The sequence below is a fragment of the Mus caroli genome, unplaced genomic scaffold, assembly GCF_978045245.1.
Source record: "Mus caroli unplaced genomic scaffold, Mus_caroli_1 scaffold_19, whole genome shotgun sequence".
Classification (NCBI taxonomy): domain Eukaryota; kingdom Metazoa; phylum Chordata; class Mammalia; order Rodentia; family Muridae; genus Mus; species Mus caroli.
In genome coordinates this window covers 61,580,940-61,598,573 of record NW_028227274.1, presented here as the reverse complement: position 1 = coordinate 61,598,573, position 17,634 = coordinate 61,580,940, and the positions used below count along the sequence as shown (strand labels likewise).

At 39.8% G+C, this 17,634-nt stretch overlaps 1 protein-coding gene and 1 pseudogene across 1 annotated transcript in view; one reads left to right on the top strand and one right to left on the bottom strand.

Moving 5' to 3' along the window:
- The window catches only part of Piezo2 (piezo type mechanosensitive ion channel component 2), a 369,017-nt gene that overhangs the window by 82,087 nt on the left and 269,296 nt on the right, over positions 1–17,634 (top strand). The window lies entirely within an intron of this gene.
- LOC147000310 (U4 spliceosomal RNA) lies at positions 10,595–10,716 on the bottom strand (annotated as a pseudogene).

Genomic DNA, 17,634 nt, shown 5'->3' with positions numbered 1-17,634 from the left:
GTTTTATTGCCAGTAAGGTCAGCTCACCACTCCAAAGATTGCTAACCAAAGTAATTAGTAGTTCGTGTCTCTGTTTTTGAAATCAACTATAGAATGTTTAGGGTTTCTCTTCTTTTGTAGGATGGGGCAGGTTATTATCCTATTTTTGTGCATTTGGCATGCATGCAGGCAAGCAGAGGGCCTTTCAGGCAACATAATTCTTGCTTCAGGAAACAGCAGGTTGTGTTAGTGCATGACAATAGAAAAGATTATGCAAGTCCCCAATATTTCTTTATTTGGCTCTGACAAATAGTATCTATGAAGCAAGACCACTATTTTGATTATAATGTACTATTCATTTGAACTGATTTCAGTTTGTGGATCTGTCCTTTGGCTGTTCACAGATATTTCTTATCATCTTCCTGGGCCAGACCTTGCATGAGGTTACTCACCCTGCAATGGGGAGCAGGACACAGCTCCACCATCTGTTGGCTTTGCCCTGTTGGGCAAGCTACTGGAATTTTCAGCTCTCTGTATTCTAGGTCTGCTGAGCTTGGTATGTTTCTGGATAGGGTTGCCAGGGTTGTGATGTATGCCCAGTAGATGCAAAAATAGCTGCAGAGAAGTCATTTGGTTTTCTGTTTTGGTGACCAAATAGCTGAAAGCAAAGTTTAATTTTGACTCAGAACATCAGGGTTTCTTGTTTGTGGTCCTCTGTCTCCACTGTTTTGTTCCTGGAGGAAGGCAGAGAGAGCATCAGAGGGGTGTGGGCTATGACAGAGGAGGAGACTTATCTCTTGAAGGCCAGTGGGGGCTTTAAGATATAATGGAGAAAGGCATAACCCCAGTGAGTGCTTCCTCCAACAGGACCCCACCTCCTAATTCTTCATTGACAAGGTTAGCATCACTATTTTCTCTCCATGGCCTTTGGTGGTGGTGGTAAGGATGTCCAATCTAAACCAAGGAAGGAACCATCGCTCTCCTCTGACTTTAAAATTTCATTTTCCATTTAAGAATATTCTACTGAATATGATTTACTTACATATTATTTGAGTCTTTTTTAAAAAAATATTATTTGAGTCTTTTTAAAAAGAAAAGTTTTGAAACTAGCTTGCTTCAGAGCCTGCAAAAGACTAAGTTCGAATTTATTTATTAGTCAAGATGGATGTGTTATTTGTGCGATTTCTCCTACAGATATCCATATACCTAGAGTTGGACAGACATATGAGGAAGAAAATCTCAAAATAAAACCTTACATTGAGCTCTCAGGCAAGGCTACCCATGATTCCAGGAAGGATAAGCAGGTGGTAGGTAGCATGCTTGCTAGAATCCAGGCAAGTATTCTTCCGCCCAGTGTTCCCTCAGTCTCTACACACCTTCAGAGTCTACTGAGTGATGCTGGAAGCTAACAGTCTAAGAGGTTAATTTATTGAGGGAGTGCTTCTAATATCAATAATGCAGGGATCCATGTAGATACTCCCTCAGCCCCTGTATGCTCTGATAACAACAGAAAAAAAAAATAAGGGCAGACATTATGCATGCCCTCTCCGTGCCTCGGAGCATATAAGTAGACAATTATTGAACTTCAAGTGGCAGTTTGGTATACGTTTTCAGTATCAAGCAGGAATGGACACTGGCATAAAGCATGCATTTGTTTGCTTTGGCTAATTGGGTGCTGAGCATCTGAAGTGAGTTCTACAAGTGACTTGGTACTGGAGCTGCAATCCTTTCAATTTTGCAGCTCTGGAGTGAGACGACCCCCCCTCCCCATCTTTCCCTCATCTAGTTCTTAATTTCGCTTACTTCATGTTCTACACTTGAGTTGCAAATGCTATGGATGCTGTGACGTGTTTTGGAATAGGTCATCTGAGTCCCCTCTGACAACCTAGAAAAGAGACTGTCATGTTTTAAAATGTGGCGTGTGATATCCAATGTGATGTCATATATTATGATGTGCTGTGTCACCCACTCATTCTTCTGTCCCTGTGATGAACAACTTAGGCATGTCATCAACCTACAAACAGGAGAGGTTTAGCTTGGTTCACAGTTTCCAAGGCTTCAGTCCAGGATTGGATAACTTTGCTTCTCTTGGGCCTGGAATGATGCAAGATGTCATGGTGGGAGAGTGTTGTAGAGGATGTTCTTATTTGACTGCCAGGAGGGAAGGGGAAAACAGGAAGGTATGGGGCCCCAGGACCTAACTTCCATTAACTAGATCCCTACCTCCTAGTGATTCTACCACCTCCAGATGGTGCTGTGGAACAGAGAGCAACTTTTCAACACATGGGCCCTTAGAGGGTATCCATCCACACTCTAAGGCTGCCCACTTAGACTTAGCTGTTGCCTCCATGACAGTTGTCCAGGACTCCCTTTCCAGGGTCTTTGACCCCACTGGAACAGGACCTGAGTATGGGAGCATGTGTTCAGAACTATGTGTGAACATCAGTCTTTGGGTGTCTTTCTCTCTTCCACAGCAGTCTGCCCAACCCGTCTCTGAGCTCCTTTGGGAATGTATAAAGGATTGCAGCCATCAAATATCAGTCATTTCACCTCTGTAACAGCTTTCCTGGGGACACATGGTATCTGCAGCATGAAAACTGTTCAAATGCCAGGAAGGTTGGAAAACTTTTTCTCCAGTTGTTTGTGGGAATGTCCTGACTTTTACTGTAGTGAATTCTTGCCCAGATTCCTCACCATTTAAGAACCAGGTGTTGACCCTCCTTATGCCTGGGTTGTTAGCAGCAGAAGACTCATTTATATCATAGCATCTCAGCTGAAAAAGGTCGACCTTATCCCAGGCTCTCCCTTTCTGCTTGTGAATATGGCTCCCATCTCCATGAGCGATCACTGTGGCTTTCTTCATGTTCCCTTGCCTAATGCTGGAATGACTCTGCATGTCTCCTCTGTAGAGGTTTTTGTTGTTGTTGTTGTTGTTGGTGGTGGTGGTGGTGGTGGTGGTGGTGCTGATGGTAGTGTGTGTGTGTCTGATCGTCTGGTATATCCGCCATACTTAGTAACACCCTAACTTCTCATTATGTCATACCTTTGTTCTCTCCAATCACTTGTCCTGAGTATATGCCTATTAAAGCACCGAATTGCGAGTCTATATCTTGAGGGAACTCTTTTCATAGGTAGATTGGCAATTTAGTAAGTCTTACATATTAGCATCCGTCTTCTGATGCCAAGGACAGCAGAAGTAGGGACAATTGAGGTAGGGGAATCCAGGGGACCCTGTCAGGGAGGCAGGACAACCCACACCACTGTCTACATAAAGCCCTATCCAGAGGGTAGGTAAAAGCTGAATTCTGACTCTTGTTTTACTGACTGAAGATGAATGTTCTAGCTCATAATTGCATGGCCTAGGGCATTAAGAAGTTAATCCATGAGGTCATTGCACCATGTAGAAAACAGCAGAGTGTTGTAGGATTATATTTTAGACTGATAAGCAATCTCTGAAAGGAGGTATCCCCCATCTGTGCCTTATGTCCTCTTCATGTTCTCCGTAATCCCTTGTGCTTACTCTCAAACTTCCACATGGGAACTTTGTTTACCTTTCCTAAGAAGACCCTTCCCTCCCACATTCTCCAACCTTCTTGAGTGTTTTCCTTTCCGTTCACACATCCAGATCAGCATGACAGATTCTGTTGTAGACCTATCTGGGTGGGTCCTGGATGCTTTGATCTCCACAGGGCATCTGTTCCATCTAGGAGTAAGCAAGTGAGATGAACCAGGGCTGCCTCCTCATGGACTGAAAAGTAGAAGGAGGCCAGGTCTGGCTCTTGGAGCATTCGAGGCAGCATTATCAAGAAGTATTCCTTGATAAGGCACAGCCAGAGTAAATTCTGTTCAGAGCTAGTGAGGTGGGGAGCACCTGCCTGGCTGCTTCCTGGCACCATATGTTGTCTCTCCTTCCATGGTGAATTGCTAGCTGCTATGCTATAGGCTAATTATTTATTTAGTACCAGACTCCAGTAACAGCTAGGCATGGTCAGGAAGCAACAATGCTCTATCAGCGTTTTCGTTGAAAAGGATGCTTTTCAACACTAGCCTAGTCCATCTCATCAAACACAGAGCAGCGCCGAGGTGCTGCTTAGGCTGCAAATGGGCAGGAGCAGGTCTCTCGTTGAAGCATATGCTAGTCATCAAATATTCAGCAGTCCGGGCTTTTACAAAGGCTTTGTATAGGCCACATGCACTGAAGGGAATAAGGAGCCTAGCCCCTGAAAACTGGGTGTGGGAGGGCTTTGTGCTGGGAAATGGGAGGCTGGCTAGTTAGAAGGAGGAGTAATGGGTGAGTGGTTGCCTGGGAAATTAAAAAATATTTGTGGTCCAGAGATTCGCTCCCTTTTCGGTGTTGTAAGTAATGTTCTGACACAAACGAAGTGTAAAACTTCATACATGCGTCTATGTGACAATTTAGCACAGGAAGATAGGAATAAATTAATTAATGCAGGTGGATATGATGTCAGTTTATTCATCGACCTGATTAATATATCTGAGACATCTAGATTTTCCAACTAACAAGCTGGGAACTAATAATGCAATAAAAAGAAATGAAAATAATCATTATAATCTACTCATTCACTTAGAATGTGTAGTGAGTGACCTCGGGGTATACATTTAACTTTATAGAAGATACTTTGAAGTCTAAACACAGCCAGATTATCATTATTCACAGATTCTGTATATTGAATTTATCTCCCTGCTATATATAGATTGTAACCTTCAAATCAATATTCAAAGTGTCATCAGAGTCACTTATAGGTGTGCCTAGAACCACAGAAATTTGAGTTGTCTGGTGCTTTTGCTGGGAAATGGGGGACTGGCCAAGTGGAAGGAAAGGAGAGATTGGGAAATGGTTGCCTGGAAAATTACAAATATCCGCGGTATTTATACTGTGGTATTGTTGCTGTGCTACAAATTGAAACACCACTCTCTTAAATGCTGTATTTCCACGCCATATTGTTTTGAGATAATTTCATATTTTCAGTTGGTCCTTTGCTGTACCATGCTCCTGAGTATAAGTGGACTATGATCTACCTTTAAATTCAGCTCATAGAAAACGCGGTTGGCTAGAAGCCAACTGATGTTATTGAATCAACAGTGTGTGTTAAATAAGGTTCCTTTAAGCAGAGGTGCATAATAACCACTTGGTAAGAATTGACAGGTCAATGATACATAGCCCGAGGCTTATGAGAACCCAGTCCCCTGATCTCCTCCAAACAATCGTTGAGTATTTGTTGACAGCAGCCCTGTGAGCTTCTCTACACGTTATAAGTCAACCAGGCATGTTTTCTGCTAGAAGGTGAGGGGCTGGTTAACCTCAAACAAAAGACTGAAGAGGGAGAGAGAAATGTCCCTCCCATATGACTTGCCAACTATTTGGAATTTTCTCCAAGATGGGCTGTTATTGTGGCAGCTTGGAGAGTAACATGGCTTGAAAGACCCTCCATCTAGTGCTATCTGCTTCCTATTTAGTGACAGGCTATATTTATTTTTGCATTTAGTAGTGTCTTCTGAGATCACATGGTGAAAGTCTCAAATATTCATTTTAAGAGTCAGGTCTAAATGAAGTCTAAATCATCACAGAGTTGACATGCACAGCAGTTTGATTGATGAGGAGCTTTGCATGAAATATTAACTTTTCTTCTTCCCTCCCCTCCCCTTCCCCTCCCCTCCCCTCCCCTCCCCTCGCCTCCCCTCCCCTTCCCCTCCCCTCCCCTCCCCTCCCCTCCCCTCCCCTTCCCTTCCCCTCCCCTCCCCTCCCCTCTTTTCTTTTCTTTTCTTTTCTTTTCTTTTCTTTTCTTTTCTTTTCTTTTCTTTTCTTTTCTTTTCTTTCCTAGAAAAGGTTTCTCTGTGTAACCCTAGCTGGCCTGGAATTCACTTCATAAACTAGGATAACCCCAAATGCAGAGATCGACATGCTTGTGCCTCCCAAGTGCTGGGATTAAACGTGTGTGGCCCCAATGCCTGGCTCATTCTTCTTTTTATTATATTTATTTTTGTTGTGACTTTTATTGCATGGACACATGGTATGTGGCATTGTAAGAGGATACTTTCCCACAAGTACACATTGTAGGTTACGGTGGTTGCTTTTTCCATGGCTGTGATGAAAAGCCATGACCAAGGCAACTTTTACAACAGAGTTTACTTCAGCTTATGGTTAGAGTTTTTGATAGCAGACTGAAGGAAGGCACAGCAACAGGGGGCTGGAGCAGAAGCTAAGAGCTCACATCTTAATCCACAAATGGAAAGCAGAGAGCATGCCGGGAATCGTGTGGGCTTTAGAAACCTTAAGCCTGCACTCAGTGATTTGCTTTCTCCAATAAGGTCACACCTCCCAAGTGTTCCAAAACAGTTCCAGCAACCACGGACCAAGTATACAAAGTTATGAGTCTGAAGGGTTCATTCTGATTTAAATTGCCATATAGGTGTACCTCATCTCCCACTTTAACCACATAGTTCTACCTTGTCCCTCACCATAACCATGTAAGTCTACCTTATTCCCCACCCTTTTCCCCCACTCTTCCTGTTAGCTCCCTTTGTTCCTTTCCACATGTCTACTTCCATATCATATATACATATGGATTTTATGTATCTAAAAATCTATGAACCATAAATAAGAGAAAATATACGTGCTGTGTCTGCAGGGGTCTTTGTGACTTTCATGGACAGTACAGTGATGAGCCACCAGAAGGAAGAAGGAAATGTGTCATGACTCAGTGATGCTTAGTGGTTTATTTTAAGCATATGTAAGCACAACACAATTTGGCGAAACTTATCCTGGTGATGATTGACTCAATCTTGCATGCACAACAAAGCTGACACGACTCTCCTTGCAGAACAAATTAGCTAAATGTAGATCAGGTGCGATGACGTTGGAACTCCTTGTAAAGTCCATAAAGATGAGTTCTGTAGATTGACTGAGAAAAGCAGATATACAATTGACTGAAAAAAACAAAACAAAACAAATTTACAATAAAGATCTGGAGGAGTGTCCAGTGCTAAAGAAGTTGCAAGCCCCACAGACAGTGCACAGGTCACCAGGCTGGAAAGTACTTCCATTCCAGCATTCTGGGCACAAAAAAAAAAAAACAGGTTTTGCATTTCTTCATTTGAAGGAAAAACCCTGCATGCCATGCATAACAATCCAGGTTTCCCCAGTATATACCTCTGAGCATAAAGATCTCTACACCCTCTATGTATGTCTTTCTGAGACTTGGCTTAATTGACTTAGTATGTTTCTCTCCAGTTGCATCCATTTTTTTTTCTGCAAATGACATCCCTTCATTCTTCTTTATGGCTGAAAAAATCCTATTGTGTTTATGATACCATATTTTCCTTATTCATCCCTGTTATTAGACATTTAGGTTGGTTCCATAGTGTAGCCATTGTGAACAGTGAGCAAGAAATCCTGACGTCTAAGTGTCTTTGTGACATACTGGCTTGGGGTCCTTTGGTAAATGCTAAAGAATCAAATAACCAGGCCATATTGTAGATCTGGTTTTAGTATCTTAAGGAACTACCCTACTAGCTTCGACTGTGGCCAGACTAGTTGACATTCCCACTGGCAGCGTCTAAGTTTCTTCTTTTCTACACCCTCCCCAGCACTTCTATTTAGTTTACTAATGACTTCTAGTCTAAATGGGATGTGAATGGAACTCAATGTAGTTTTAACTCACATTTCTCTGATTCCCCATGAAGTGGAACAGTTACTCACAAGTTGGTTGGATGTTTGCAGTTCATCTGGGAATATTCACTTCATGTCATTCGCATATTTATTGATTGGCTTGTTTGAATGCTTTGTTTAGTGTTTTAGTTCTTTGTGCATTCTAGACATTGATCTCTGTCTGATGTAGAGCTAGCAGAGATTTCTCTCCCATTCTGTTGTTTGTGTCTTCATTTGGTTAACTGTTTCCTTTGTTGTGCAGATGTTCTACTTTGTAAAGATTCATTTGTCAATGTTTGGCCTTATTTCCTGGGCAACCATTCTCATATTCAGAACATCTCTGTATATGTCTTTCTCTTGAAATGTTCTTCTTACTCTTTCCTTGAATGGTTTAAGAGGTTCAGGTCTTGTGTTAAGGGTTTTGGTTCCTTTGGAGTCAGTTTTTATGCAGGATGAGAAATAAGGACCTGGCTTCATTGTTTTCTGGGTAGATATCCAGATTTCACAGTACCATTCGCTGACGATGCTATGTTTTCTCCAATGTGTATTTATGTCATTTTTGTTTAAAAATTATGTGACCAAAATTTGCTGGGTTTGTATCTGGGTCCCTTCTTTATTTTCTTCATATATGTATCTGGTTTTGTATTAGTTTCATATTGTTTCTGCCACTGGGGCTTTGTAGTATAACTGGAAATGAGGAACTGCCTTTCAAAGTTTTCATTTTGCTCAAAAAATATTTTGGCTATCTTGGACTTCTGGTCTTCCCAATGAATTTTAAGATTTTCCCCTTTTGGGGGGGAAGGGGATGGCTCTGGGATTTTATTGAGGATTACATTGAATTTGATTGGCACATTGATTTTGGTAGTATATCTACTTTCACAGTATTAATTCTTATAATCCTTGAGTAGGGAATGCATTTGGTCTTCTGGTATCAGTTTCTTCCATGTTTCAAAGATATCATTATAGAGGTTATTTCCTTCCCTGAGTAGATTTGTCACAAGATACATTTTTAACTATTCAAAATTGTCATATGTGTGTAGGTACTATTTTGTTTAAGCCCCGTTCTCCACTTCCAACTCTTCCCTTATCCTTATCACCACTATTTCCTTTCAGTTTCATTTGTTCTCCTTCCCCCGCCCAGATCTATTGAGTGCACTTAGTGTTGCATGTGAGTGTAAGGCCATCTACTGTATAATGGTCCTCTTTTTGGGTCTGCATCCTTGAGGGAAAAGGAGTCTTCAATCTTTCTCCTCAGCATCCATAAGTTGCTAGTACCTCCTCAGTTGAGGTGGGTTTTCCTGATCACCTCCCTTCATGCTGGGATTTTGAATGGCTTTGTCTTGTACAGATCTTGTGCATGCTGTTATAACCACCCAGAGTTCATTTCTACCTGGAAAACACTGCTCACTGTAATTCACCTATCATCCCTGGTTCTTTCAATCTTTCCTCTCCCTTCCTGTTCAGTGATCTCTGAGCCTGGGGATGGGGGAGGATGGCATAGATGTCCCACTTGGTGTAAGGTATTTTCTGAAGCAATTTAAGTGAAGTTGATCCTCTGATTCCCTTCTTGCCATTCTTGTTACTAGTACATAGGAAAACTATCGAATGTTCCTCCTATTTCTTCCCCGTCATTCTTATTGGTATATAAGAAGGCTATTGCTTATTCCTCTCATTTCTTTGTTAGCATTCTTGTTATTGGTATATAGGAAGGCTATTGGTTTTTATATGTTAGTTTTGTGTCATCCCACTTAGCTAAATGGGTTTATCAGATCAAGAATCTTCTGGGAGTCTCTCTCTCTCTCTCTCTCTCTCCCTCCCTCCCTCTGTGTAAATAGATAGCTATAGAGATTTTTATCATTTGTAAATAAGGGTATGTTGATATCTTCCTTTCTAGATTATATCTACTTTCTCCCAGTTCTCTTACTGTTGCTAGTTTAAGTGGAAATACTTTGAATTTTTCCCTATTTAGTAACATTCTGGCTTTAGGTTTGTTGGATATAGTATTTATTATGTTGAGATAAGCTTTCTCTTCTAAGTCTCCTCATTTTATCTCAATGAGAAGATAGGATTTTTATTGTCAAATTTCTATGATTATTACCACTAAATTTATAAATTTGTTTGTGCAGAACTATACCTAGATCTCTGAAATGAAGCCAATTTGATCATGATGAATGAAGGTTGTTATATATTCTTGAATTTGGTTTGCAAATATTGTATTAAGAATTTTTGCATCTGTGTTTACCAGGGAGATCATATATAATTTTTTTTCTGTGTGTCTTTATCTGGTTTTGGTATTAGGGTGATAATCAAATCAGTTTGGTAGCGCTCTTGCCTTTTCTTTTGTAAATAATTTGAGACAAATCAATATTCTTCTTTAAAGGTTTGGTAGAATTCCACAGTGCATCCACTGCATCTGGCTTTTTTCTGTTGTTAGGAGGTATGTATATTGCTAAATCAATGTTGTTACTTGTCATAGATCTGTTTAAACTGTTGGTTTCTTTTCAGCTTACTTTTCATTAGTGAGATGCACCCAAAACTTCACTCATTTGATTTAGGTTTTCCATTAAAGAGGCTGTGTCCCTAAGCTATGTCTAATGGTTGTCTGGATTTCACTGATATGTGTTGTATCTGTTGTAGTGTCTCCTTTTCCATTTAAAAATTTAACTTGGCTCTTCCCTTTCTTTTTTTAGTGTGGTTAAAAATTTGTGGCTTTAGTAATATTTTTAAAGAGGCAATTCTATGACTTATTAATTATTTTTTAAATTTAATTTCTGGTTTATTACTTTATGGCCTGATCTGAAGAATTTCTGTCTCCTGGTTTTGAGATAATTTGTTCTTGATTTTTTTTTTCAAGGATCCTAAGGTACACCATTATGTCATTTATTTGAGTTCTGTTTGACTTTTTAAAACGTAGGCACTTGCATTAAAATTCACAATTAGCATTACTTTTAATATATCTCACGAATTTTGATATGTTACATTTTCATTTCAGTTGGATTTTAGGGAATTTTTATTAGCAATAATCATGCCTCAGATAAACCTCATTGGCTACAATACTGCACAAAGTTGATTTTAGGGAATTTTAAGATAGATTTTTACACTCAAAAGCATTAAAAACATTCTAAAGTGTGTTTTTCAATTTCTTTGAATTTATGTATTTCTGTCATTATTTTATTTTTTATCTCCATTCTATAGTGGTCATATAGAAAATAAGAAACTATTTCAGTTTTCTACAGTTGCTAATATTTGCTTTGTGTCCTATTATGTGATATATTTTGGAGACAGTAAATTTTCCGGGGTGGGGGCTGCTGGAAGAATGTACATCCTTTCAGTGTTTGAAAATATTGCCCTGTAGATATCTATTATGCTTCTTTGGTCAAATTGTCATTGAATTCAAATGTCTTTCTATTTTTGTTTTGTTTTGGTTTTGTTGTTGTTTCAATGGCCTTCTTGATAGAGAGGAGTACTGAATTCACCCATTGTTGTGTTGAGGTTAATCTGTGTCTTTACATCTAGTAGTTTGCATTTTATAAAACTGAGTTCATATATTTAGAGTTGTAATGTTCCTTGATGATTTGTTTTTAATCACCTCCAAGTGGCCTTTATATCTCTTGACTAATCTTCATCTGAAGTCTATTTTGTCATATGCTGGAACAGTGACACCTATCTCTTTCTTAATTTCATTTGCTTACATATGTTCCCCCATATTTTTCCCCTAAGGTGATGTCTGCTTTTGATGGTGAAGTGCATTTCTTGGAGGCTAATCTGTGTCTTTTGATCAGAGGATTTAGATCTTTTAGATTTTTTTTAATATACCCTCATGCTTCTGTTTATCTTTGGCTTCAGTATAAAGAGTTTCTTCAAATATCTTCTATAGAATATAGTTGATTTTGTGGTCTTTAATTTCTCCTTTAATTATGGTGGATAGTTTTGTCATAGTAGCCTCGGTCAGAAGTTGTGCTTCGGAGCTTGAACACTGCATCTCAAGCTCTCTTGGCTCCTAAAGTTTCTGTTGAGACATGTGCTGTCTTATGTTTGTGACTTGGCATTTCTTTTTTGAAGATTTCAGCGTACTTTTTCTGAATATTTTTTATGTTTTTGGTATACCATCATGTGGAGAATTTCTGTATTTTATGTTCTAAATCTTCCCTGTACAAGATTCTCTTTTCCTAGATTTGGGTACATTTGTACTATGACTTTATTGAAAATATTTACGTCTTTAGCATGAAGTACTACTTTTATGCCAACCACCCATAGACTTGGTGTCTTCATCACATTACACTTATCTGTAATGTTCTTTTTGTGCCTTTTGATTATTAATTATCTCATGAATATTCTAACTCCTCTCCCTTGTCTTCAAGTCCTGATTTTCTGTCCTTCTGATCCACTCTCGTAGTGAGACTTTCTTCCAAACTTACGTGTGTGTGTGTGTGTGTATATATATATATATATATATATATATATATATATGTATATGTATATATATGTGTGTGTGTATGTATATATGTATGTGTATATATATATATATATATATATACACACACACACATTTATATTTATATTTTTTTCTTGTCCTTTTTTGAGTTCATTTCATTCAGCAATTTGTGTTGCTTCAGATTCTTTTAGGAGTTTGTATCTTCTGTAATTTTTTTAAACGTTTATAATCACTCTTTTCTTTGAACACATTTATAATCACTCTTTTGAGTTCTTTGTCTGGGATTTCATTTAATTCACTCTCATTGGTTGCTGTTACCATAGCATTAGTACATTTTTTTTTTTTTTTTGGAGGAGTCATGTTTCCTCTGTTTTTCATGTTTTATGAACTTTGCTTTAGGAATTGTGCATTTTGGTTAAGTGATAAATTGTTTTTGTTTTTATATCACCATCATTTTTCAGTAGATATGCTTACAATGTTAAAGAGGGGCTAGATTATAGTGGCGTTGAGATATCTTTTCTTTGTTAGGTATGTGTTCAGGTTATGAAGCTCAGGTCCCTGACTGTAGATTAATTCTCAGCTTTGATTCTCAGGTTCCCAGATTCCTACACAGTCCTCTGCAGACCAGATCACAAGTGTCTGGTAATCCCCTTGGTGGCCTCTGAGTGATCGTTCGTGAAATTGAGATTTGGTTACAGATGGGGATATCTGCTGTAGGCTATGCTTCCTAATGTTAGAACCTGTGTCCGCATTCCCTGAAGGCTTTGTCACTAGTTTTCCAACTTACTTATTTCTGTGCATGGTTCTGATGTCAAGTTCTTTTCCCTGTTTAGGATCACCCAGCTGCCAACCCAGCAGTGGTGTCTTGCTGCTGCTCCAGTCTATTAAATACACACACACACACACACACACACACACACACACACACACACACACACGGCTTCTAGTTATATGTCTTTATGGGATTCTTCTGTGTGTGTCATCTCTATGTGTTTCTCATGCTTTTTATTTTATCTTTTGCTCTTTTCTTCTTTTCATTTCTCCCATTCTCACTTATTTGTTTCTGTTTTATCTTTATCTTATATGTTATTATTTCTTAGATGCCCCTTTATTTTCTTGTGAGAGACATAAAGGGTGTGGATCCAGATGGGAGGGGTGGTGGAAGGGAAATGGGAAGAGTTGAGAGAGGGGAAGCTGTAATCAGGATATATTTTATGAAAAAAGTCTATTTTTAATAAAAAAGAAGGAGAAGAAAGAAGAAGAAGAAGAAGAAGAAGAAGAAGAAGAAGAAGAAGAAGAAGAAGAAGAAGAAGAAGAAGAAGAAGAAGAAGAAGAAGAAAGTGACATGAACAAACCAAAAAGTAGCATCCCCATAGCCTCTGTTATAATACCTGCCTCAGTTCTTGCTGTCCTGCCTGAATTCTTATCCTGGCTTCCCTTCACAGCGGACTATAAATTGTATAATGAAATAATCCATTTCCTCCCCAAGTTGAAAAGTAAAACAAATAAAAATAAGTGTCTCAGTGCTGCTCCTGCCAAGGACCTAGAGAAAAGGTGTCTTCCGGTTGGCATCTCCCTTCCTTCCGATGCTGTTTTTGACATGTTTGTTACTGAGAGTCAGCACCAAGCTGGAAGGTTCTTTGTCTTAAGCATGGGTCTGGTCACTCCCTTTCTGTCACTGGGTGCGGGGGAGCTCTCAGCCTGCACCAGTCTTTCAGAGATAGACTGTACTTAGTCTGTTCTGCTTTTTAAATTTCTATCTTTCACTTTGCTGTCAGACTAGAGATTTGGGTGGCCACTATGGTACCTGTAACTACCTCCTGTGTCATCTGACTTTCCTCAGCTTATTCCCTGGAGACCAAGCAGGTCTTGTCTGCCATCCATCATCCTGCATTTCCTACTGGCCTCGATGGTCTCATTGCTTAAATTGTTACTAATTTAATCCTCATGAGCTTGTGTTGGTTGAAGGAGAATGACTCCCATGAGCTGATGCATTTGAATGCTTGGTCCCCGGTTGATGGTACTGTTTGGGAAGGATTAGGAGGTGTGGCCTCCTAGGAGAGGGTAAGTCACTGGGGGCAGGCGGGCTCAAGGTTTCAAAAGACTCATGCCATTCCCAGTTGGCTTTCTGACTCGTATTTGTCGATTGAAAATGTACACTCTCATCTACTGCTTCATTGCCATACCAGCTCTTCTGCTGTCATGCTCCCTGCTGTCATACCATACCAGTCATGGACTCTAACCTTCCGGAAATGTATGAAGTACACTGGCCAATTCCTGGAGAAAATGGATATGTCTGTGCCTTGGATCTCATGACATGCTCTTATGTTCGACTCTTGTTTACTCTATAGATTTACTCTCACTCAATCATTTTTTATCTCTTATACACAGAAAAAGAACTCCAAAATGGCTCATAAACATAGTCAGTAATATAGGTTTGTATTTAATATTTTCAATTGCCAGATCAAATACTGCATGGTCATCGAAACTTGAGTTTTGGATTTTAAACAATTAACTTTTAGCATACTGATGTCACAATTGCATGGAACATATTATAATATAAGATATGCATTTTAAAAAACTGTATGACCTATATTTTTTCTCTGACCCCTCTTGGTGTGTGTGTGTGTGTGTGTGTGTGTGTGTGTGTGTGTGTGTGTATGTGTGTGTGTGTGTGTGTGTGTGTATGTGTGTGTGTGTGTGTTTGCATGTGTAGGGAAAAGAGAATCTTTTATTTTCAAGTCAACATTTATTTGGCTTAGTCTGGGCGTCACAATCCATTGCAAAATACCTGTCTAGACCAGCAGCTGCTCATTCAACAGATACCTAAAGATACCATATGCCAAGTAAAAAGAATACTGAGGCTGTGAACCAGGATGGGTGGTACTTAGCTCATTAAACTTGTGCTGGAACATCTTCCCTACAGTTCATGCTAAAATGGTGTTTTAGTGAAATTAATTTACATGTTAGAGTTTATTGGTAAAGCTTTTCATTTATTAGTAGATTTTCCTTGACGTATTTTATATCTCTGGTCTTAGGAGGTTGATAGGCCCCTGAGATATTTGATAAACCTGAGGTACCCAGTAGCATTTTTCCAAAGTGCTCAGCATCTTATGGGTTTTATTTGCAGCACATCTTGTCTGATTTGCACAGCTGAGCAAATTACTTGTCAATCAGGCTTGTTCTAGGGGTGAGGACAATTCTGCTTCTAGTGGAAGAGAGTTTCCTCTTGGGCAATTGACGAGATGTCACCCACCCAAGTGACACCTTGCCTCACATTGTAATCCTGCCTGCTGCCTCATTCTGAATTAGTTACCCTTAGGCAGATCTGCTTAGCCATCACTGTTACATTTGTGGGGTACTGACTGTGTGGTCATTCTTTTGTGATGCTTACATCACACACACACACACAAAAGTCAGCAAAACTCCCTCTACCCACACTGTGTATATATATCAAACATGGCCACCAGAGTCAGTAGGATTATCTGTAAACAGTGCCTATGGCCAGGCCCAAGCAAGCAAGATTGCAGGTGCTGGATGCTGACCCTGCCTGAGTATGTGCATCCTCAACCCGGAGGATGGTGCACGGATTGAGACTTAGAATCTGTCCTTCATGGTATCTCAGTATCACTGTCAGGCAGGACTACAGTCATGCTCAGTTGACTTTAATTCCTAATTCTGAGAGAGGGTCGTTTTGAAAGTGTCCTTTAATACCTCCCTCAAAATACTGTGGAGAGCTGGTATCTTTCATAGAGAGGTAAAAAAATAATGTATAGGTGTGTAAAGTAAGAATAATAGGTTACAAATATTAACAACTCAACAACTCAGGGAGAAGGATCTCTAAGACAACAGCTGGGTCGTGGGTGTTCTCAGCAAAGCCAGTGGCATGCTCTGCTCAGTTTTAGGTGACATTTTTAATGTAGCTGGGTTACGCATTAATATGGTTATTGACTGAGCAAATGGTGGTATTTTGGAGGGTTTCAGTTAAAAAAAAATAACAAGTTGATTATTTCCTTATAGATTCCTTCACTCGACTTTTCAAGTCAGTATAGCACTTGCATTGAGAATAAGGACTTGTAAAGCAACAGAGATTGTTGTGTTTTCCCACATTAAGACAACCCATACCATTGACACAAAGGAAAAACTGGAACGGATTTCGTCTAAACACCGAAGACCACAGATGTGGGGAGATAATATCCTAAGATAAACAATGACTAACGTTGCTGCTTCCTCCAGTCCCAGCTATTTAGTTTAAAACCCACTGACCTTTGAAAACAATGGACGGAGCTGTCTGGCACACAGGATGGATTCCATAATGCTGCTTTGTCTTTGAAATCATGTCTTTGTCTATTCATGATCTCAGGGCCACGCTGCCCAGGTCACTTTCTGTTCTGATCTGCAAGGACTTCCATAGCTTCTGAGCTTGGCCTTTGAGAGTTATTTCTCTTAATGATAATGGTGTGGGGTTGGATGTGGAGAAATCAGGAATCATGTATTAGCTACCTGTGGCTGGATTCCAGACCTTTTGCTATACCTCCCTGTTTCTGGTCTCAAGCAGGTTGCTCTAAAGTGTTTGGCTGGTGCCTTTAACAGGGAAATTGGTAGCCAAACCATTCAGGAATTCAGATATAGATCCTATTCTATTCTCCCACCAGCCTGGGTCCTTTCTGGTGCTCTGGTTTTTGAGGGCTCCTTTTCTAGGCAAAGGATTTGGTCTCCACCAGGGGGAGCCGTTTTGTCCAAAACAGTTGGGCTGTAGTGTTGTAAGATCCTTAATAGTCCTTCCACCAACCTCCCCCCCAACCCCCCACCACACACACTTTCTCCTTCATAATTGTTTAGGAATAAAAGAAATACTTTTAAATGACCCTTTATTGTGGGTATCACCAAGGTCTATGATTGTGAAATTATAAGAGGGCTCCTTTTCCAAAAATGAGTCTAATAGAATTCAAATTTCGGAAAGGCCATTTATTAGAAAGAAAAGTGGCTCTTCTGCCAGAGTTGACTTAATGGTGAAAAGAGAATGTATGAGGGTTGAGGGAAATGACTGCTTTGGTTGTATTAGCAGGGATCTCCATGCGGAGGTGCCTGGATGATATTAAACTTCTCGTTTTCCATGTGAACAATCCCCAGGCATTGTACAACACTCTGGGCCCTGAACTGTCACACTGTCAGTGGGCAGCCAGAAAACGTCTACTTCCTTAACTATTCACCACCCAGAAATGCTTTGTAATGCAGAAGGTGCCAGTCTTGTCTTAAATAACATCTCATAGTTTGCTATGAGTTTCTCAACCTATATTGGCGGGTTTTCTAAGTGGGTCTTAGTCATAGTTTCTCAACCTATATTGGAAAGTTTTCTAAGTGGGTCTTAGGATATGTTGTAACTTGTTTGTGGAATGTCTCCAAAGGCTTCGCTGCTAGCCTGGGACAGTATTAAAAAGTAATAGAACTCAGGAGGTAGAACCCAGTTAGAAGAAGTTAGGTAGTATGAATATGACTTTGACCTTCAAGGAGTACTAGGAATTTGCATCTACTTTAGCTTCCTGATGGT